Here is a 25243-nt window from a genome sequence, read left to right as displayed (position 1 = left end):
ATAAATGTAGAAAATGTATCAACAGAACCTTAATTCAAACTCACAATCGATGAAAGAAGAGCATAATACATGTTTGATATAAGGTTGAAAGAACATTAATGAATAAGTAAAATGAAAATAAGCCCAGGTGCTCCTTAAGCGTAAGCGTCTTCTGCTTCATTGACGTGCTATGTAAATCTTGGTCAATCTAAGGAGGTGATGTCACGACCCTAAATACATGTAAGAACAAGATAACAGCGACTAAGATACCAGGCAAACTCGCAAACATCTGTCTTTATATCAGAAAATAGAATGTATCCCAGTCGTGTCCAGATAATTAGCTATATCGTCACCATATCGGTTGGATTTAAAAATAATTCCTCGACTGTTTTATTGAACTAGTCATCCGACTTCGATGTCAAGTTTTTTTTTTATTTCGAGAACCTTTCATGATTTTGACTACATTCATATATAGGATCTATTTAGGGGAACAGAAAACGGTTTGGCTGTAGAAACACCTTGTCTTATTTTCCTTGCACTCTTTTGAAATATCTCCATTCAAAGGTTTCCTTAGTAATAAAAAACATCAAATCCGAAGTAAAATCTGCGAGTTTGTTTTTAAAACATTTCTTTGACACTTTCTGGAGAATGCTGAAGCCAATCGAGCTATCACACAATCAAAGTCCTTCTAATCGCAGGAAAACTTAATGTACATACACATAACAAATAGGAAGACAATATGCTTTGATTGTGATGCATTTGAAAACAACATTTACAGTCTTTCCATTTTTTTTCTTATGTAAATGCTCCTATTCAATAACGAAGCGAGTACATTTTTGTTAGTTTGAACATGTCAGTAGGTTATCATAGAATTGGGTTTTTTCTTTAACCAATCTCTGTCTTGATTTACTGTTATTTCCTTTACGTTTCTTTAACAGCCTACTTGAGGTGTTAAATCACCACATTAATGTACACAATTTGACCTTCTTCAGTAGTTCAGATATATATAAATACTCTTATGTTCAAGTAACCAAGACAACATCGTTTCTAACCCAGTTCTCCACTGATTGAACGATGATTTGTATGGTATTATCTCTTGTAATCAGAGAGATAATTATTACCAACCCATCCATACTATGGACATCTTGTCCTGCTTACGTCAACAGCAATGTAATCTTATTATCGTTTTAAAATTAAAGCAAAAACATGAAATTTCAAACTTTATTTGTGTAACAAGAGGCATAGAATCATAGAAAAATGAATTTGATAAATGTAAAAAGATAAGAATAGATAAATTTTCAAGTCTGTTTCTAGTGATATGTGAGGAACATTGATTTACAGGAAAGAAAACCACACGTTACAAGTTTGGGTAAGCAACGGAATTAACTAACTGACGTATCGCATGATGAAATGCTATGGAGCTAAGTCATTCCCAGAACAGCCATAACATTAATACGCTCTTAACGGAAAACTTATTCTGGCAACAACCCAAATACGCATGGCCATTGATGAAAGGGCAGCTTTTGTCTTGTCTTTATGACTATCATATACCGCAGGTTAAATCTGTTGTTGGCATGCAGAGAAAATGTCCGGATGGGCGTCGGGGATTCGTTTTATCGATTGCTCTGACCCTTTAAGGCTCAACGTAGACATTAAGACCCACAGTGGTAGGGTTTATGTGAGCCTAGCCAGGCCATTTCTAAGAGTCTTAATTTCCGCCAAGAAGATAAATTTCAAGTTACTAGCTTTTATCGCTTCTATCAAAGTGCCCTCACCTTTTTTCTCCGGGAATTTAGTTCATTGATTTATCGCAGTCTTTGATAGTAAATCGTGAATGGGTGGTTGGGAATTGTTAAATTAATGAGATCCTTTGCTTACCAATAAGCAGTATGTGGTATAAAAATAGATAGTAATGCAACTTTTCTAATTTGATCGAATTTCTATGCTGTGTGATTTCACTTTATGATATCTGACAGTAAAGCAGGCAGTTAGATCGTATGATATTGTTACATTCGAATTGGGATGGTTTGAAGTTGTTAAAATTATTTACAAATATTAACGTTCATACGGTGTTTTCTCTTGAAGGTATCATTCTAATAATTGGTTATACTTCATCTGACTTTGATTTGGCTTTATAAAGGGTTTTGTTTATATATAATGCATGCGATGTAGCTTTGCAAAGGTGCTGAGAGATTATTCAATGTATTCTATATTAATTGTTAAATGGTTATCATATATAATGCGTGCTGTGTTGTTTGGTAAAGCGGGAGTTTTTGTGTGCTCTATGAGGTAAGATATACACGCATACCGTGGTGTCTGGTAAAGTTTTTTGTCTATCATATGGAATGTACATACATGTCATTTGGCCGCCATATTTCTCACTTATACGTAACCGTTCACCAATATTTACATCGAACAAGACATAATGTGATTCGTTTATTTGCGTTTCTCATAGCATCAACGATATATGCATTTCGGAACGTTTTAGCTGGTCTTATCTTGCGTTTTACCACTTGTATGGAAAATGTAAATGGGATGCGATATGATAAAAATAACAAAAAAAGACTTGTTTTGGAAAAACAAACAAATAAAAGAAGAAAAAAAAAGAAATGCGTGCATATACCCTGTTTTGTTTAATAGGATAACAGCAAGGGAAGGCTTACCCTTGACAGTCGGTCTTACCATAGCAATATACAGAAACACTTATGACTTGTGTGAACTTTTTTTATCCTAAGCGTTGAAATATGAATTATTGATGAGCATTGTGGCCTTCCAAACAGACCAATTGAACTCTGGTAGAAAACTAACAAACTTGTTAATACACCTCCGACACTGACACGCAAACAAGCTTTATTGATAAACGAGTTGAGATGTTAGAGCGTCTGTCTGAAGTTGAATGTGATGCTTAATATTGTATGTTTGAAGTACCCAATCGAAGCAAGAATCTCTGAGATCCAGACTTAAGTTGTCTTGATTTCCTTCTGAAAAAAAGTTATTGATAACAGTTTTGCAAGATAATTGCTAGTTATGTCGTAAAACACCAGTAGCGCAAACACCACACACATGTTCTTATGTAAATCGTTAGAACGAAGTAAGATCTCTTAATTATCTCTAAAACGAAAACACAACGAGCATGCTTAAGGTCCAATTAATATTTGTAATAGTATCATATAATTCTTATTTCGTTTTTTCCTCTTTTTTAACATCAGATAAATACATGCATCCTTAAGGCAACCGACAGTGTCTCCGACAGAAAAATATATGATATTAAGATGTCTTGCAAATGACGGATGTTTGGGAGTTGAGACAATAGAAGTTATATAAAATAATGACATGAGACAGTGAGATTGATGTGGGAATGGACTGGAAGTTTGGCAGATTGTGAGAGATGGATGATGAACTTATGTACCCGTTTGAGTAATGGCAAGGAAAAGGATTTTTGTTGGTCGGAGAAGAGTAACTTAGGGTTGGAGAGAGATGCGTTTTTCAATAGGAGACGGAATAGTGCTTAAGAAACAGGTCATGTCAGATTTAGGATTGATGTGGGAATATATATGGTTTAGGTGAGACATTACTGATGATTGGTGCGAATATTGCGGTAGTATGTCTTGAGTTACAGTAGACACATGTGGTGTGGAATTCCTGTGTATATAAAATAGATCAGTACATTAGTATGGACTATTGATTTTGAATTAGAACAAGTCTGAAAAATGTTTAAGTATTTTGCCTATTCGACTATGATGTTGTCTTTGTATGAAGATTTATTATCCTGAGGAGTTAATAGAAAATCAAACCCCTGTTTAATCGTATAGAATAGTAAACCTTTGAAATCACTGCGAGATTCAAAGAGCCAATGTAACCTAATAAAAAATGATCGAGAAAGGGTTCAGTTCAAAAGACTTCAATTTTATCTAAAATATGTACAGTGTATCGAGAAAGGGTTCAGTTCAAAAGACTTCAATTTTATCTAAAATATGTACAGTGTATCGAGAAAGGGTTCAGTTCAAAAGACTTCAATTTTATCTAAAATATGTACAGTGTATCGAGAAAGGGTTCAGTTCAAAAACTTCAATTTTATCTAAAATATGTACAGTGTATCGAGAAAGGGTTCAGTTCAAAAGACTTCAATTTTATCTAAAATATGTACAGTGTATCGAGAAAGGGTTCAGTTCAGAAAACTTCAATTTTATCTAAAATATGTACAGTGTATCGAGAAAGGGTTCAGTTCAAAAGACTTCAATTTTATCTAAAATATGTACAGTGTATCTTCTCATCCATGAAGACACATTTTTATCAACAACAATGAATCATATTTTTCATTTGAGGTCGGAAATTTTAGTTCAAAGTTATTTCGAGTTAAAATAAAAATAAAAGCATCCTTCATAGTTTATAAGCCATACATTGTTCGTAAGATGTGAGCAGTATACAGTATATATTTTGCTGGTGTCATTATTTTACTATAGGGTAAATTTATATCTTGTGAAAATGTCACACATTTAATTAATTTCTTTAAAGCGTGTCAAATAAGCATATGAAGATGGTGACTATGCCAAAGCTTGGTGCTTCCATAATGCATTGATTGGTATGTGCATGCGCCTCATAGGTCCGTTATCGGTTACGTTGCTCTCATCTGAGATCATTTGACAATTGGCATCAATAACTTGGGACAGATCAAGGTTTACAAGGCGGATTTTTCCGATGAAACATAAGTCACTTCCAAAAATCTAGTAATATTATATCACTCTCTCCCCTTTTTATTCATACTGCATCATGAGTTTAACATACAAAATTGTGATTAAAATAATGTGTTGAGAGGACTGTTCTCAGCTGTATTATAATTCATCAATAAACTTGATGAATATATTGTTTTGGGTTTCATCACCACGAACCATTTCAACATTGTAATTTAATGCATGTTAGTGTTTACATAGCGACAAATATGCATTAGGAACTCTCCAATGTCAGGAGCCATACATGGTAATTTTATCTTGTTGGTTTTTACGCTGTGACAAAAATGTAATATATTTGTTGTGGCAACAAGTCGCCATCTAAAGATAGGAGATAGTACGTTTGTTGTTGAACTGTCACGTGACAAGATGTGATATAGATATGAACCCCATAATAGTTTAACTTACCTTTCTGGAATAAATAATTTTTCATGTTTTAATACTTTTTCGTAGGCACAAGGTTTCGTGGGATACCTGTATGTGTTTTCATTATTTATGAGTACCTATGAAAAGAGCGAACGTCGAACCCCTAATTAACAATCCCAGTATCTACACATTGTGAACACACTAACTCATTGTCATTAACTAATTAATGAGCCTATTGTTAGTAAAGCAAACAATCTGCAATAATATGGATTCATTAAGATAATTAATTGATTATAAACATGCTTTACCTGTCATTGGATGAACGACAGCAGCAGCTGCAGTAGTTTTCTATTGGCTTCAGGTAGTGTTGCTTAAAAGGAAAAAACATGATGGTATGGAGGAACTGCAGTTGTAAATGGAGCTATTACTGTTTAGAATGATACTATCATGATGTCGTAGGCATAGATTAAATATTTACGAAAGAAGTTAACAACATGCAACATAACCGCTCCCTAGGCGCTAAATGCACTATACAACACGAGTTGATTTAAATAGCCATATCTGCAGAAGCGTGGGACACCTCAATCAGTAATATTTATCTGCAGTGATGCAGGTCGATTACTTGGGACAATTTATTGAAAACGTTATCGTTGAAGTTGATGTATGATTTATCAATACATGTTTATGCTAAAACTTTGTTTCCGATGCATAAATTGCGTCATTTCCATGCAAAAGAAAGGTAGGGCGTGTTTGTCCTACTTACATTTAAATAAACTGAACTTTCCAAGCAATCATGTTTGTTGTTCGGACTTCAAACATTAAACGGTGAAACGATACACCAAAAAATGACGGAAACTCTTCCTTCTTATTGTTTATATATATACAATGTATACATATGTATATACATTTGTAATGTATATTTGTTTACGATATTCAAGATGACTCACGAACAATGATTCATTTCAGATGCTTTAATTCATTCGCTGCACTCGGTAAGCATGTTTACATCTGATCATAATATTACCTGATGTCTTGTTGTCCATAATAACCTTAAGCTGTGTATATTTCTTCTTCTACGAGATTTAATCTCTATGGTTCTTATTACAATCTGTAATATCCCAGCATTCAGCTATATTTTCTCTAAACATTCAAACTCATCAAGTAAATGCCCCCAGTTTGTTATCAATGTACCCGTTATAGTTCGCAATCTGTTAAATAAGTCATGCGTTGGGTCTATATCTTGTTATGCCCTAAATGAAATCAAATAGACCTTTTAGTCTGGATCCTGTTCCTTCGTTTTATAGTTGTTCTAACTATTTCTACTGTGACTGTATCATTTATAGGTCTTGATGAAGAGATGACCGTCAAGGTTACTTTGCCTGTTGTATCGATTTCGAGTTAGGATTTCTTGTCCCAGTTCACGATTAGCTATTCAAACACTGACTTCTACGGAGGGACACCAGTTTTTTTTCCAATTTTACTATTGTTTTGTGTTTGGATAATGTTTACGTCTCCTTGAAATATTTTAGGTATGTTTATACAATGTACATGCAGTCTGATCACATCAGTTTTGATAAGAAGCAAGCTTCACCTACAAAAACAACAAAAGCAATACTGCATCGCTACAGAAGCCTTCATGCAAGAAAATACCAATGTTGGAGCAAAGAAATAGATACACGGGTACCTATGAAAAAGAACTAAAATATTAAGTTCTCGTTTGGTCCTGAAGGGTAAGTGTTTTCTGTTTCATCGACGATATTCCCGATGCGAATATAGGATAGGTATTTAATCAGATATTTACATGGTTATATAGATCCCGAATTATTGACACTTGTAGGCAATTTTCTAAAGCTTACGGAATAATCTCCCTATCTTAGCTTCTTTGTCTCTTTCTTATTTTTAATTAAGTAATTTAGATAAAAGCTTTCGGAATGATTTCCCTATCAAATGGAATCTATACTGATCCACAAACAATCTAGAGATATTGTGTAATGGCGGACTGACTTCGGTACAGCAGACATACTCTTCGTCTTGATGCTTGTCATCCAATAATCGTACAGAAATTGGCGTGTACAATGACATTTTGCCATTGAGAGGTAAAAGCCATTCTTATTTATCGATGTAGATATTCATTGTATTATTCCAAGATATACACGGGTCTTGCGTTCATTATTTAAGATACATAACACATTATTTGTACAACACTGTAGCCACTTTCATCGTTTCCATTAACGATAAAAAAAGACAAAAATGCTTTTTGGACAGAGAATATTATAAAATTATCATGTCTATTCCAGATTAATAGTGCTGTGTATGTTATTTTGTACTATTTAAGGATACCATCTAAGTAATGTAGATTTTTAAGCTCGGCTTCCTGTCTTTAGAAGTCTTATACGCAGAGGTACCTTACCTATGTATTGACATTTGGCAACGTGCAGATTCTTGTTAAGGAAACCTAATCGTTCTGAAACACACTAATCAAAATATGCATCAACCGCCAATTAGATATTTTGAAACATAAATAGTCAAATGTCGAAAGTTATTGAAAATAAAAACACGAGAATGTATCTTCTTCTCTGTGTAAGTCACTGACCGTTACTGTGCTTTCATAACTCCCCAATTATGAAAGGAGAAATTGGGTAACAAAGTTGTCAAAACAGGCCCATACAATGGGAAAAAGTGTTACAAAGTACAAAAACGACAAACACTTTGATATTGCATGAATATTTTATGGGCTTAAGATTTGTCAAAAGCGTTTCAAAATTCCTTTATGATTATGCACTATTGATACTACAATTGATGTTTATTTGGATTTTGAGTTCGATTTTAGGCAAGGAAATTAGATAACTCATTTGAGAGTAACTTTTATTTTATATACTGAGTATTACAGACAGTCCTTTGAGAGATATGGTCATATTTACGATCACGATGTCGTTTCGCAGTGAAATAAATTCCAGCTTAAAACCACGGGCTCACGCGATATTCTCATCCTGTGAAACGAGAAATGACAAACCCATACCTCAAACACGCCCTGATGTGAATATCCCTCTCAATCACAAGAAAATGATAAAAATATTGCAAAAACAATGTTTAGTTTCAGATGGAAAAAATACTTTTTTTGCTTGAAATTTATGCAAATTATTTCAAGTTCACCCCGTGTAAATACACAGTGTCATTTATCGTGTTGATTTCATTTTCTGTGAATGATTTATCAAATTATTTTGAATGGAATAGGTGGAATTAGACATCCGATTCGGTATGATTGCTTTAATGATAATTCCTTACCGCTGTTGAACGAATTTTCTGTGTCCATGTCTTAGTAATATAAATCTTCTACCGCTGCAATCAGTGTAAACGATTTACGAAACAAAACGATTACCGATAGAATCCTTTTTAAATAACTATTGATTATTCATGTAACACAACAATATCTCATCAGGATAATCGCTTCGTCAAGGACGTTTACTGATTCTCAGGAAATCAACCGTGTGCTTTGCTGATGAAAAATACAGTATTTGCGTGTATATACTGCATAGTATTGTTATATAACTCTCTAAAAGTATCGCAACTCAATTACGCAATACATATTGCGTTTTAATTGAATTTCATTATAAATGAGATATGTCAGTTAAACATTTAAAAATCCATACCTTTCTGAACTAAATCACATCACATCACTAGTGATCAATTCGTTTTTAACAGCTTACGTATCAAATTAAACTACTATCTTATTCTTTTATCTAATTTATTGGCTTGTTACCATTTCTTTGAAAAATTATGTAAAATCCTTTAAAATGCAGTTACAGCATGATTTATTTTACCATTTGCACATCTTATAACCACAATGAGTTATGTCACTGATCAATGTAAAGGTCATTAAAAGGTCATCGATCAAACAAGTCTCCAATATCAGTCAATATACTATATTTTTGTCTACACGTCTTGTTACAGTGTAATGTCAACGATTCACAATGCAAGTAATCGGAGGCCACAGAGCAATCCGATTGTTATTATGTCCTCTTGTACATATAACAATGTAAAATTATGACACTGGTCAATATGTATGTCATAGGTCAAATAAGTCGTCACTATCAGTCATTATGATATTATTTTAATCTTCACACCTTATTAAATTGTAGAGTAATATCAAATTTTAATATATAGGTCACCACAGATATATTTCAATTGTTGTATCTTACAGAAATACAAAAATAATATCACCTAAGGTCATAAGTCAAATATGCCTAAGAGAGGAAATTCGCCAGCCGTTTCTAAAACAACACGGATAATTGCCATATCTCTGTCATCTACCTTATCTAGTATATCATCATCTGTTTCCATTACCCTCCTTCCACTTTAAAATGAAAACAAATAAGATCTCTTGATAACATGAACTATTTTCCTCAGCGCACTGATTTCGCCCAAGGAAGTAAAACTCACCTCAGATAAGCTCACTGAGCTTATATTAAAGGTTGGTGATTCATTCCAGACTAAAAGAAATTCCAAGTAGGGAATACAAATGTGTATTGTCTCAAACGGGTTTCTTGCTGGTTGTTTTTAATAATAATCAATTTGTTTGTTGGTATTTTTTGTAAAGACAATTGTTCGATGTTTCGGTCGATCTTATTTGTGTCATTGTTTTTAATAATGAAGTTACATTCAGATAATTGTGCACTCGTTAACCTTTCTCAGACATTATTGCAGCACTATAATAATAAACATACGATAGGTAGATGACACAACAACTCAATGTGTCACATTGTCAGATAGGACGACCAAACATAGTCCTGGTAGTGTAAACAATAATAGAACCTTCAACCATATCAATAATTTAGCTATTCCTTGTGTAAGGAACATTCGCATGCTTTTGTAACCTTCCATCAACGTCGTTGATATAGAGAAGCCATATTGGTTTGTTTGCCGATATTCTTAAAATACCTCATATTAGTCACATATCCCACGTCACAAGGCTTTCTGAGATGTTCGTGTGATTTGTCTATTAATAACACCCAGGTCTACTTAAACACATGCCATACTGTCTTTATTTGAACAGCTCCTCAGAAAAAAGGAAATAATATTGCTTCAGGAGTTAGTTGCGTCATAAACACAAGTGCTTCCATTTGTTCATTAGAAACGCGATAACGAAATGCATTTATGCCGGAAATGTTTTGACATGAATTTAACAAATATTAGCCGTCTTTTCTTTTCATCAGTGCAATTTCTAGAGTAATATTGGAGAGAAAAAAGGGTTTTACTGAGACCAGTGGATTAGCAGGAACTAAACATTTGACAACATACTGCTCTTGTCTAACGCTTTCCGGCATTGATTGCTTAGCAGTACCAAAAAGGCTTTGCTTGTACGAGTGTCAGGATTGCGTCCGGAACTGTGAGCGTCATATAGTATATCTTATCACATATACAGCGACGGGGAACAGGATTGATTTTTTGTCAGATACATTTCTTCTAGTCTGTATCCCGAGGTAACGGGAAATTATTCCTGAAATAGATCCTTCTATCTAAATGCCACCCTTTATTAGGTAGCTGGCGAAGCGAGCAAGAAGATGTCGATAAAAAATGTAGACGCTGATAACACTTGGTTAGTTTAAGGTTTTCTATAGACGGAGTCTATATCTGTATTGTTGTTCTGTGTAAATTCTTACTTCACATCAATGTTTATAGATATATATAGACTGACATCTTCATTTAGACTTAACACATTAGGTGTCTGTTATTGACCCATGATAATACATCACATCACATGTGATGTCATTATTGATATTTTTTAACTTGTAACGAGATCCGGAACGATTTAATAGAAATTTTAATTACGCCAGGACATAAAAACAGCAGGAAAATATTGACACGTTAACAAAATCTTAATTAAAAGTCAAAATCGTAGGAAATTTAAAGATACCATGTTGCAAGTAAGCGGCTTTTGTTACATCGAGAAGTCCCCTCATGCAATTATTGGTCAATGCAAATAAGTAATGTCAGAACTCAGCGGAAAGAAGAGCAGGATACATAACAACTCGCGGGGTTTATTAACGAGCATCCAACATCTTCACACCGCACAAGGGAATCAAATGAAAACAAAGTGACGATAATAGAAAACAAATGTCTCACAATACTGTTCTGAATGTCAGTTATCAACATATTTCATTGATATTGGGATAATTGGAATAAAACTCCTTCAGTATCGAATCAACTGTGACCCATAAACATTGTAGATTGGGAAGCATATACAATTTAAAAATAGAAAATTCTTGGTAGGGAAACCAAATTCACCAAGCTTATCATGCAGCTTGTTGGGAAACTGTCTCTCGTGGTTCAATAGATAGAGATTTAGGTAATTGATGAAAAAGTCCTTGTTATTGATATAGTTAAATATATTTACTTGACAAGGTCTGTCGAACCAATTTTGAGTAGTACCTCGATAACTTAAGCCGCTTAAAAAACAAATCAATGGGGAAAGTAGCGAAGTTCAATCTCTTGGTATCCCAATAGTGTAATGGCAGGTCTAACGACAAAAAAAAGTTTGCGATTTCACATATACAGCAAGTTCGTGGGTAATTTCTGTTGCCAACCGTTGAGAAAGGACATATGATCTTCAATCTTATCTCATTTGAAACTCAGATTCACGGCAACAAATTTGACACAACAGGTACATTATTGTAACGCTGAGCGTGTTTGTAGTGTCATTCACCTTCAATAAACGGATAATAAATTTTGGAATGGAGTTCAGTAAGTGCTAATTTGTACTTCTAGCAAACATTTGAACACGTTTGGAAGAGGAAACGGAGAAAAACAATACGAACACAAGCCCTAGATAACGTCGGTTATATGTCTTCTTTCGTCTCCTACCAGCAATAATATGTCATCAGAAGCATAGTCTAGTTGTCAAAGATGCAATCTTTTTTATTACAAAGCACTGAAACCTGTGTACAGTGATGAAAAATAAAACATAAATGTCAGGTCAGATTTTCAATTTTCTAAACCGTCAACATAGTGCTCAAATCAAATACAAATCAAACAGACCTGCAGGAATAGAAAATAAAATACCATTTGATCGCAGCGTCCAACTATTTCATACAACTTTGCTTTACAAGTTAACAAATTCAAATCTAATTTTAATGTTCTTTGTTTGACTTCCCATCAACTACTCAACATATTTATTTCCAAAGTGACAGAGTCTATCTCCATTTCGATACAATTCAATCATTACAAAGATCATGTTATTTATTCCAATCTGTGCTTACAAGACTTACGTTCCCAGCCTTGCATTGCTGTATCGGGTCGACATTTAGTGCGCATGCCTATTACGTTGTCACTGTATTGGTTGTATCTTACGTGAGTTTACATTTGATATTGGAGGTATATTGTTTTGCCTTTTTTAAGTCAGAGGATTATCACCCTGTAACTCTGTGGTATTTGAAACAGTATCTGTTAGAATAATATGAACTAAAAATAGATGGTGCATTGCCTTTGGTAACCTGGCATGGAATATGAGGCTATTTGATAACAGTCATAATTGCATTAATGCGAATTTTCACATCACCTTTGAGTGTTAGTACATGACTCTGAATGTTATCACACACATGTGATTTGTTGGGTTTAACACCGTGTGAGCATCAAGGGTCATTTCAAGGCGGGACTTCTTTGTAGTGGCTGGTGTCTACCTCACCGAACAACATATTAGAGGTCAGTCACGTGCTATTGAAGCACAAACCGCCACGGGAAAGAAGCGAAGAATCGCACATCTTAGGTATTGATCTGGGGTAGTGCAAGTCAACATGTTACAGATTAACAGTCTTATTGTTATTGGTGTAACTATTACTTAATAAATTGAGTGCTGAGGATGAGACAATTTCCAATTACGGTACGATATGAAAAAAACAAACTCCTGCGGTATGTAGCAGTGGGCGTGACCCTTCCTTAGAAAAGTTTAATAACAATGTATGACATTTCAAGACACACGCTAGAAGAAGCAATAAGAACCACGAGAAAACAAAATAAGACATGCTGTCAACTTATGATGTATACTTATTCCAATAACATTATAACCATGTAAAAACTATGGTCTGGACAAGAACAAGAAATAACAATAGACAAACACGTGAACAACACCTTTTAATACAAATTTGATAAAATGACTCCAAGGCTCTAAATTTTGAGGAATTCTGGGAAGCAACTGAGGGAAATCAAATGTGATCGAAAATATTGTCATAATTTAACTGGGGAATCGCGCTAGCCCATAATTCATTAAATTTCGTAATTTCCGTATTTCTGATGAATTTAGAGAAATGTCAGGTAATATAAAGATGAATTTTCCTGATCCGTCAGAAAACCTCAGTAAAATCAAAAGGATATTGCGTCTGCATAATGAACCTTATTTTAAGGCCTGAAAACATAGTAAATGTACGTGTCAGATCCTACATCTTTAAGTTTATACTGAAATGCTTTGAACATTAACATATATTGAAATTCTAAAGATATAGAACATTGTATTTCGACATTTTCACGAACTAATTTTAAATGGAAATCACAGAATAGACGTTGCACTGAACATCTGGCTTTGTGAGAACAATCACATCACAAAGAAAGATCAGTATTTTAAGAATGTCAACCGAAACATGTCTAGACAATTAACTGGAACTCTCAGACTCGGGAGATGGCGACTTCAGTGAAGTTCAAACATCAAATCATCACCGACAGTGACAGATCGGTATAGATTAACCTTACATGGACTTCTGACGCGTTTGGAACTTGAACCGCGACAGATGTTCGAGATACATGTCGTTGTTGGGTAACAACATCAATCTGGTATAAATTTACTGAAGTGTTAAGTTTTGAATCAGTCTATCAAAGGCCGCATTACGATATGGTGATTGTGAATGGTTAAACAAAAAACAAAAAATATTGTCTCCTGACCCAAGAGTCAGGTAAAGATACAGCTGTATTTAAAATGTCATCATTTACATCTCAAGGTCAAGGTCGACTGTATTAGGAAAGGGCTGGATGTCAAGGTCGATGGGCATGGAACCTATGTTCTACGATGTACATAGGAGCTTTCAATTCAATTCTATTTCAAACATTGATCAAACAGAGCAACTGCCGTTTCACAACGGTGTGTAACAAATACATTGTAATGAGTTGTTTCCCAATCAGTACAATTTACAAGACCAGAGATAATCTGGGAACAGGTTCCACGTCAGCAATCGAGCAAAAATATACAAACTGTGAACATTTACGGAGCAATCAGTATGCTCCGGCGCCATCCGGTCTATAAAATTTGCCAGAGAGTCGACATACGTGTTACATTAACATTTAAAAGGAAGACAATATTATCGTTTTCTTGAAATAAAGTCTTACTTGGCAGCTGCGTTCCATCGTAAAACATTAACATGGATCAGTGATTTCACATGCTGTGATATTGTTTTACTACGAAAATTACACCCAATGCTTACAGTTTCGAGAGGTTAACAAAACATGTCAAAACAAACGTGTCTCGTCCCGTAGAGTTTCTGTGTCCACTTTGTATATATTATACAGACATGCTAAATCTGTTGTTGATTAAGACAATTGTCAAGTACACGTCCATTTCAATGTAGAAATTCCTTAAAGGAATTCTTATAACGAATGAAATCCTTTTTTTTTTCGCTCTTTAAATTCAATTGGATCTGCGGAAATGTTTGCTATTTTAATTGATCCAGTCACGAATTGATTACGACATCGATGTAACATTATATACATTTGCTGTGTATTGCCCGCCCCTATTAATTGCTCAAACAAGTCAATTTTTACCAATTCATATAGCTTGCAGAGGACATGTTGAAATCATAAAGCCTCGGGCATTACAGGTTTGTCAATATTAAAAAGTATGTAATAAGTGCAATACACTATCAAAAGGGCTGTTATGAGATCGAAATATATATTCATAGATATGTATCTTTCTAATGAGATTCTTTTTTTACATCACAATTTAGTTTGTTTTGAAATATTATAAATATGACGTCATGGTAATATTATTATAATATTTTCGTCGTTGTCAAGCTTGCATGCGTTGAATATGGAAATTCTTTGACATTTTCTACACGTATGTATTGTACAAGTATATCTTATCACTCAAGACAATCTTCTAAAGTGCAAAATACGTAATTGATAGATTAACAGTAGAATGTATTGTTTGTAATGTACACTGAATGTAAAGCGTATCACATTTGTTTTTCCAATGTCATTTGATCTATCGCTGATTTCAGTGAAAACACATCAGCTCTTTGTCCTCTCCTTATTCAATCTTGAAATGCATATGAAAAATACACTTATATGTAGAAATCTCAAATGAGCTTTCATCTTAAATGCAGCGAATCTTAAGACTTCTTTTTATTTTTGTGAAACCATGTGGACAAAAAATAAAATTTCTAGACAAGTTTCATTTCAAACCTTAATAAATGGCACACGCAACCCCAACCACTCAAAAAGATAGAAAAAAAACATACGTGTTGTACAGCCAGCTATATTTGTGAGGATAATATTTTCACTGTTTTGTGGTACATTAACGTGATCGCGAAAATTTCATCTGTGTAATAATAAGACATGTCCTTTTACATCCAGAATCCAGATAACCAATGGTTACTTCGTCGTAATATAATTTGGTAATTTTAATAGAAAGTCCCGAAAAATTCTCTCTGTTAGAATAACGAGTTATATGGTATTTCCAGTCATAAAGTTATGACACGGACGTTGAAAATCCCTATAGTGCTTTGGCGGAAAGCAGCATGGCAGACATATCAACAAGACCAGAACCAGTGTAATCATTTGTCTTTCGGAACATCTCGCTACGATTTGTTTCTTTTTTTCACAGCCATATAATTCTAAGCTTTAACCACATGACTTAATCATTATTCATTATAAAGCCTCGTTTGAAATGAAAGTAGAAAGATACCTTTGATCACATAAAAGTTACATTTTTAAATTTGTTGTAATCAAATTGTGGAGAACAAAATCAAACTGAGGCAGTTATTTTATTGGGCCAATTTTTTAATTCCTGACGAAACATCAGGATCGATAATATCAAATCACAATTGATTGATTACCGACGCAACGCATGAAAACCCCATAAAGGTATATTACGCTAGTTACATACAAGTGAACAATTTACAACGGACGAATTCCTCGGATAACAGGTGTTTTTGTGATAAAAATGAAATGAGAAATTAATCTAATTATCATTTTTTTGTCGAAGAACACAAGCAATTTACATGTGGGATCTAATTAAACAGAAAACCCCCAGGTTTTAAAAAAAGATTAACGAAGAGGAATCTAATCAGAACTGAACTGATCTTTATCTTTATTAAAAATCAAAGAAAAAATGTTCCAAAACAAAATATTATCAGTGTAATCAAACACAGCCTTAATTAATCACTTTGTTGTTTTCATAGCAATCCATGGAGGCTATGCATCTCATTCCAAATGCGTAATATTTTTTTCTTTCCGTAATCAGGTGTCATTATTTGTCCGTCAAATGGAAGCAAAACCCAAGCATTTCTGCTTTCACGAAGAAACGACTGTAATTGATTTAGTGTAAAATGCTACAACTGCCCTGGAATTTCTTTGCTTTTCAGCAACGGATTTGCAATCCATTTGTTTTCGGCAGCATAAAATCCATCTCTTAGGATGCACTGACATTTTATTAGTTTTTTTTTCAAATAGAACAAAAGTTTGACAGATAACCAAGCATCTACCACACAAGCAATCAACGTAATCTGCTTCTTGGGAAATGAGAAGAAACGGTCTGTTATAACTTAGTATCCGTGTTTATACATCAGAGAGTGTCCATAGTAATTTCCATATCTTATATAATTTTTTTAATTCCATCGCAAAAGAGTTCCGTAGAACATTTGGATATGAAACGTTAGAGGAAAAATATTAATAAAAAGGAGAAAAAGCAGGCTTGTACGGTAAAACAAACCCAAAAAGGCAGGATTTCAAAATGATTTGCTTCTGCAGATAAGGATAATTCAAGCAATTCCAGCTTGTCAGTGTGATTTCTACGATAATCAGCTGCCCCGAACGTTCAGAAATACATTTATCATAAAACGGTGTGTGATAGATTGAACAGGACACTTGTAACACACAAACTCAATTTGAAAGTATCAGTATGACTCAATGCTTAAAATTGAAAGTTAATTTTTGGTAAGCAAAGTCATAATCGATGACACTTCTAAAGTCTTGTACTTCTCAACGAAACCTAATCCTATCAATTACATGGCGTTGATTTCGCGGTTCAAACTCTGCTAAAATCAATAGTCGGCAGATTTATCAGCGGGAAATATCTCGCGCTCGATTTACCATAAAAGGTATAACACGCCGTTTGACTGACAGGTTAATTCCATGGCTGTCATTCCTTTCACAACGATAAGTTTTATAATATTCATAACGGTTCCACAAAGCATTTGATGGCTCTGTTTTCCCTCGAATAGACCCACGAGTATTTGATAGAGAAGAGGGAAAAACTATGGATAGAAATCGAGCCGATTTTATATTCAGCAATCAACACAGCAATGCGAACTGCATCGTCAACCAACATTTTATAAAGCGATATCTCCATCAAAAGTGGTGTAATTCGATAACGTTTACCAGAATAAATTTTATTAACTTTAAGAGAAAAAATAACAATAACAAACAAATTGATACTATTATTTTATTAACAGCCGGATATTTTTCCCCACTGATAACATGAATAGCAAATTGTCTTTAGTAGGAACTCCATTCAGTTTCCCTCATACTCTGTCTTTTTTGGAACATATTTTCCTTGGGCATTCCATGTCTTTAACTTGTAATAGGATTGCAATATGGGGAATATGCATCAGGGAGTCTTCTTGTAAGTACATGTTATCATTTTGAGAAGGTGTCCTCTCATCTTGAGAACGTGTCTTCCCATTTTGAGAACTTGTCCTCCCATTTTGAGAACGTTTCGTATGCCGCTAAACACTGGTACCTATTTGAAAGTCTATAATTTGTAAATATTTTCTTTAAAACATAACTTTTAGATTCGATCCATGAATCAACATTTCCGTTCTCTCGTTTTACCGTGCAAGTTGGTTTTGTTTCAGGTGAGATTTAAGTTTTACAATGTACATATGCTTGTTCCATAACGATGGCAAATCGTTATGAAATATATATACATTGTATATGTGGAATGTAAATACCAATTGTATAAGATTCTGTTTCTCATATCACCACAACTTTGTCATACATGTGTAAGTGTTAACGTACCAGATGAAACTATTGAATATCAAGTAATCCCTCATCATAGTGATATAAAACGTATTCTGTAATTACAATAACAAAGACAAGTACAACCAGTAAAACCAAACTCCTTAACTGCTGAACGTGCTTATATCGAGTGATATCTTATCACGAAAACTTAAGAGAAGACTACATGTTTGATAAACCACGTTACTACGTTTAAAATACTATTCCCGATACAGTAAAATACACGTAACAATGCTGTGATTTTCATATTTGATCAAACAAGCGAAAACAATAACATTGATTGTAGTCGAAGACAATACACTATTGTATATAGACTTTGTATTGTTTTTTATTGTGTTCATATCAAAAGACACACCTTCGTGTGCTATTTTTTAGTTTTCATTAACATATTGAACGAGATAATATAAAAACTATCTACACTAATTCTATATTGTATACAGGACAGGGAAGATAACAGGAATCAGGTTATGTGTAGATTGGTAGACTGTAGACTAACGAAATGTCTATCGAATTCAACAATATCGTACATGGTAGAGTGGGCTACCAAAACTACAATTACCTAACATTTTATATTATATAAATTCTTCCTCTCTTTTTTTTTGTTAATGTGTCTGCGCCTATAATTCAGTGATAAACTGTCATTTACTGTTCTCGGTCCTCACGATGATTGATGGCTGGACAATCACGTGATTTTCCTCCATCATTCTATATCACTTTACTTCGTATAGTCACCAGTCATCGCACGGCGGTTGTAATTAACTGTCCATTTCAGCACCTCGAGTTACGTCCCGTGAGTACACTTTCTCTGACACTGTGTCACAATGACGAGATATCTGTACCAGACAGCCAGAACATTAAGAAACACGCCATAATTCTGCTTTTCTGTCTGTGCTGTTCATCCTTTTGCCACTCAGTGTAGAAAAACAGTAACTCCTTAAGTTGTGAATCAATTTCAATGATACTATTCAGGAATGAAATGGGCCTTACGTTGTATGTAGATGTGCATAAAACGTTTTTTTTTCTCATAAATTTTGGTTGCCATAGTACCCTGGTGCTAATAATGAGTACTGAAGTTATTAATTGGCTTACCATTCTGTTTTAATTCCGTTTGAATACAGACATGTGTCACCATTAAGAACTGATTTGATATTTTCTGAAATGCTCTCGTTCGATTGGGGATGTAAAGAGAAAGCTCGCGTAATCTCTCAAATACCCATTTGCTTTTATTTAGAACGGAATGGATTATAAGCAAGAAATTGGATAACAGACGTTAAGGAACATAATGAACATTTCGTGTTCTGTTTTATTCCTCCATAATGATGCAGTATTTGAAATAAAACTTTGATGTCTTGTGTCAATTGACTTCGCATCAATGAAGATAACTTTGATAAATCTACCGAAAGAAATATTGCGTCTGACGAAGACAATTTTGATCAATCTACCGGAAGTAGTATGGCGTCACCAAAGACAATTTTGATAAATTTACCGGAAGTAATAGTCATAAAAGGGTGCCGTGTTCCATGAGCCTAGCGCTACAGCTTGGGCGGATGTAAACGACAACCATGATCGATTGTTGGGTGTTGATATCCCAGAAAATATAATTACAATAACGACATACTCAAACCTATTACATAGATTGCGCACGTGACGTTTACACGTGCACTTAAATTCATTCGAAACATACGCATATGAATACGATGATGTTTTTAAAGGTTTGCAGCATGGCGAATGTGCCTAACTGACAATTATATCGAAGTAATATAAAAACTTTATGACTGCATAACGAAAGATGCCGAAGTGGTGTTGGAAAATATGACGGACTTCACAGAGAAGAGGGCAATACATAGTTTTCTTATTTATCTAGGCATGATAAAATGCATATTTGATGAAAAATACTGGAATATGTTCACGAAAGTATATGTATAAATATCTGTATATACAAAAAAAAAACCTTTTCTTTATCATTCATGTATTTAATTTTCGTTGTAGTTAGCAACATTACCCTGTTAAATGATATATAAATTTACCAAGTAATGAACCAATTTTAGGTGTACATGACTTTCCAATCTCTATCAAAGAGAACCAGCCCCAATTTCGCATTATGCGGTGACAATTTTACAAATATAGCGTTCGCTTTGTTAAAAGAACTCGTTTCTGTTCCCGTCAAGAGGAAATTGTATTTAAGCTGTCCCCTTGGGTCCACATTAGAATTCGGTCTAAAATAGAAATGTGTGTTTGGCTGGAGGGTATTATTTCCTGTCGTAGTGTGAACAGATAATTAGAAGCTGATGCAAATCAGGATTTGTTAGTACATGTATCCACGTCGACCAGCTTTCCGAGTCTGACAGGCTCCGAAAGTAACACTATAACACAATAGTACACAGTCCAATTATCTTGGTTATTTTCTTCGTGGAATGTGTTTTATACGTAATTCTAACCTTTTGAATGGTTCACACCCTGAGTAAATACCGCACCTTATGGAAATATATTGATATTTTCCAACCACACATTTTTATCAATCAAACTGCATCGTTTTATGTTTTCTCTTTCAGACGACGTTCATGTTACATGTATAATTCCGAATTTATGATATACGTGTTAACCTACGTAAAAGTCCTACTGATCAGGTAGTATTTTTGTTCCACGTGTACTTAAAAATTAAAGTTCACTGATAATGAACAAAAGCTGTTCTGTTCATCATGAACTGTTCTTAATCTTACCCTAAATGGAACTGATGTTGTCCTCCCGATAATGAATAGATGTTATCCTCCCCATAATGAACTGATGTCCTCCCCATAATGAACTGATGTCCTCCCCATAATGAACTGTTGTCCTCCCCATAATGGACTGATGTTGTCCTCCTCATAATGAATAGATGTTGTCCTCCTCATAATGGACTGATGTTGTCCTCCCCATAATGAACTGTTGTCCTCCCCAAAATGGACTGATGTTGTCCTCCTCATAATGAATAGATGTTGTCCTCCTCATAATGGACTGATGTTGTCCTCCCCATAATGAACTGATGTCCTCCTCATAATGGACTGATGTTGTCCTCCTCATAATGGACTGATGTTGTCCTCCCCATAATGAACTGATGTCCTCCTCATAATGGACTGATGTTGTCCTCCTTATAATGAACTGATGTTGTCCTCCTCATAATGAACTGATGTTGTCCTCCTTATAATTGACTGATGTTGTCCTCCTCATAATGAACTGATGCTGTCCTCCTTATAATGGACTGATGTTGTCCACCTCATAATGGACTGATGTTGTCCTCCTCATAATGAACGGATGTTGTCCTCCTCATAATGGACTGATGTTGTCCTCCTCATAATGGACTGATGTTGTCCTCCCCATAATGGACTGATGTTGTCCTCCTCATAATGAACTGATGTTGTCCTCCTTATAATGGACTGATGTTGTCCTCCTCATAATTAACTGATGTTGTCCTCCTCATAATGAACTGTTGTTGTCCTCCCCATAATGAACTGTTGTTGTCCTCCCCATAATGAACTGATGTTGTCCTCCCCATAATGAGCTGTTGTTGTCCTCCCAATAATGAACTGATGTTGTCCTCACCATAATGAGCTGTTGTTGTCCTCTCCATAATGAACTGATGTCCTCCCCATAATGAGCTGTTGTTGTCCTCCCCATAATGAACTGTTGTTGTCCTCCCCATAATGAACTGATGTCCTCCCCTTAATGAGCTGTTGTTGTCCTTCCAATAATGAACTGATGTTGTCCTCCCCATAATGAGCTGTTGTTGTCCTCCCAATAATGAACTGATGTTGTCCTCCCCATAATGAACTGTTGTTGTCCTCCCCATAATGAACTGATGTTGTCCTCCCCATAATGAGCTGTTGTTGTCCTCCCAATAATGAACTAATGTTGTCCTCACCATAATGAGCTGTTGTTGTCCTCTCCATAATGAACTGATGTCCTCCCCATAATGAGCTGTTGTTGTCCTCCCCATGATGAACTGATGCTGTCCTCCTCATAATGGATTGATATTGTCCTACTCATAATGGACTGTTGGTTGGTGTCCTACTCATAATGGACTGTTGGTTGGTGTCCTACTTATAATGGACTGTTGGTTGGTGTCCTACTCATAATGGACTGTTGGTTGTTGTCCTACTCATAATGGACTGTTGGTTGGTGTACTACTCATAATGGACTGTTGGTTGTTGTCCTACTCATAACGGACTGTTGGTTGTTGTCCTACTCATAATGAACAGTTGGTTGGTGTCCTACTCATAATGGACTGTTGGTTGTTTTCCTACTCATAATGGACTGTTGATTGTTGTCCTACTCATAATAAAAAGTTGGTTGGTGTCCTACTCATAATGGACTGTTGGTTGGTGTCCTACACATAATGGACTGTTGGTTGTTGTCCTACTCATAATAAAAAGTTGGTTGGTGTCCTACTCATAATGGACTGTTGGTTGTTGTCCTACTCATAATAAACTGTTGGTTGTTGTCCTACTCATAATGGACTGTTGGTTGGTGTCCTACTCATAATGGACTGTTGGTTGGTGTCCTACTCATAAGGAACTGTTGGTTGGTGTCCTACTCATAAGGAACTCTTGGTTGGTGTCCTACTCATAATGGACTGTTGGTTGGTGTTCTACTCATAAGGAACTGTTGGTTGTTGTCCTACTCATAATGGACTGTTGGTTGGTGTCCTACTCATAATGGACTGTTGGTTGGTGTCCTACTCATAATGGACTGTTGGTTGGTGTCCTACTCATAAGGAACTGTTGGTTGTTGTCCTACTCATAATGGACTGTTGGTTGGTGTCCTACTCATAATGGACTGTTGATTGTTGTCCTACTCATAATGGACTGTTGGTTGGTGTCCTACTCATAATGGACTGTTGGTTGGTGTCCTACTCATAATGGACTGTTGGTTGTTGTCCTACTCATAATGGACTGTTGGTTGTTGTCCTACTCATAATGGACTGTTGGTTGGTGTCCTACTCATTATGGACTGTTGGTTGTTGTCCTACTCATAATAAAAAAGTTGGTTGGTGTCCTACTCATAATGGACTGTTGGTTGGTGTCCTACACATAATGGACTGTTGGTTGTTGTCCTACTCATAATAAAAAGTTGGTTGGTGTCCTACTCATAATGGACTGTTGGTTGGTGTCCTACACATAATAAAGAGTTGGTTGTTGTTCTACTTATAATGAACTGTTGGATGTTGTCCTATTGATAATGAAATGCTGTTGTTTTGCTAATACCGATGTATACTAAACTAATAATTGTATATCTACTACTAGTAGATATCACAAAGAAGAGCTCTTTTGAAGGACGGCTTTGGAAATTCTGATACAGTAAGTTGGTCGGATGGCGCAGTGTAATTCACTCACCTTTAAATTAGGCATCCAGGGTTCCGTTACTGGCACGAACGCGCAAAGGTGGATATTTGTACGGAGTCACCTGCTCGTCCATGTGGGTTTGTCCTCGAGTACTCCATTCTCCATAGTAAGACCCACTGCGCGCTTTCATCTGAGCCAACAAGTGTGGTAAATAAATGCTTTAAGCTTGTTTCACAATTTTGTAAAATAAATAAAGTGCATATTTACATATGAATTTGATACGAATAACGTTCATTTACTAATTAAATAATACGGATTACAGTCAGTTACTTCAACCAAAATTTATCTGAAATGTATCAGATATTACCAAAAGTCTAAATAGATATGTAAATGCCCTTTGCCCCCGAACCTACCCATGCAGTCGAAAATAATGGCGACAATGTTTCATATCAGGAAACGTATGTCATAATTTTGTCGGGACATTCTCTTTGGAGTTTTCAAGCAGCTCTGTAAAATAGCAAGCATGGTGACAAAATACCACACTACAGTACTAACTGTCGTTGTATAACGATCTCAGTATCATAAGTTCTTCTTTGCGTGTTTGCTATAACACGTGCCTATAAATAGGGAGTTAAGTCAATGGTCCCTCGGAATTTAAAGCAAACCAACGACGTTGTGTATCTTATATCACGTGACCTATTTTAATTTCGGATGTTGTCGTTTAAGCTTCACCGACTTTCTGCATTGGGTCACATTTCATTAGGAGAACATTTCTATAAGTTAATATGTTTAAGGTTTTGCCGTCCTGATACATATTCCACTATTGTACACCTATGTTTGTCTCCGAAATCAGTAGCAATATCTTTAACGCATGAGGTTCAAAGCGAGGGAAATAACTCGCTCGCATTTTGCCGTTGTCTGGAAGAGTTTATACCCATATTAATTATATAGAGGATATTTAATAATGTTTTTAGTAATAACAAGTAAGTCTAACATTTGAGTATGTTTTACTGGTGCGCAGCACAAAAACATTCGAGACACACACTATCACAGAGACATTGTGCGTTGCTTAACATAATTTCAAATCTATTTCTCTAATTTACAACTGAAACCAAACATTATTATTTTCTATCACCGTAAATTTACAACCACTTTGGTCAACGAGTACAACGCATATTATTGTGGGATTTTATAAGTTTGCATGGAAAATGCTACAAAAATATTGCTTATTTCAAGTAAATTAAGTGGCAACATTTCAACAGAATTCTAATCAAAATCGAATTTCTATAAATAGGAAATGATGTGGACGGAAGAAAAATTAAATGGAGACCGCTGAAAAAAGTGTAAACTCCGATAGATTAAGCGTCTTCTGCCTCATCGACGACAGCTAAGACAGGAATCATGGCCAGTAATAGTAGTTACAGTTGTTGTAACATTTCTAATGAACAGACACAATCGAGGAATGGTGTGCACACTATTTCAGTAGCGATCCCTAGTGCGTCTGTGTCACAAAATTACCAACACTGTATATTTTATTACAGAAAGTGGCATCTGTTTTTTACTGAATGCTATCAGAGA

The sequence above is a fragment of the Ylistrum balloti genome, unplaced genomic scaffold (assembly GCF_031769215.1).
Source record: "Ylistrum balloti isolate Yb309-2 unplaced genomic scaffold, AGI_CSIRO_Ybal_v1 Utg369742, whole genome shotgun sequence".
Taxonomy (NCBI): Eukaryota; Metazoa; Mollusca; class Bivalvia; order Pectinida; family Pectinidae; genus Ylistrum; species Ylistrum balloti.
The sequence above is the reverse complement of the archived record's forward strand: the minus strand, read 5'-3'. Positions refer to the sequence as shown.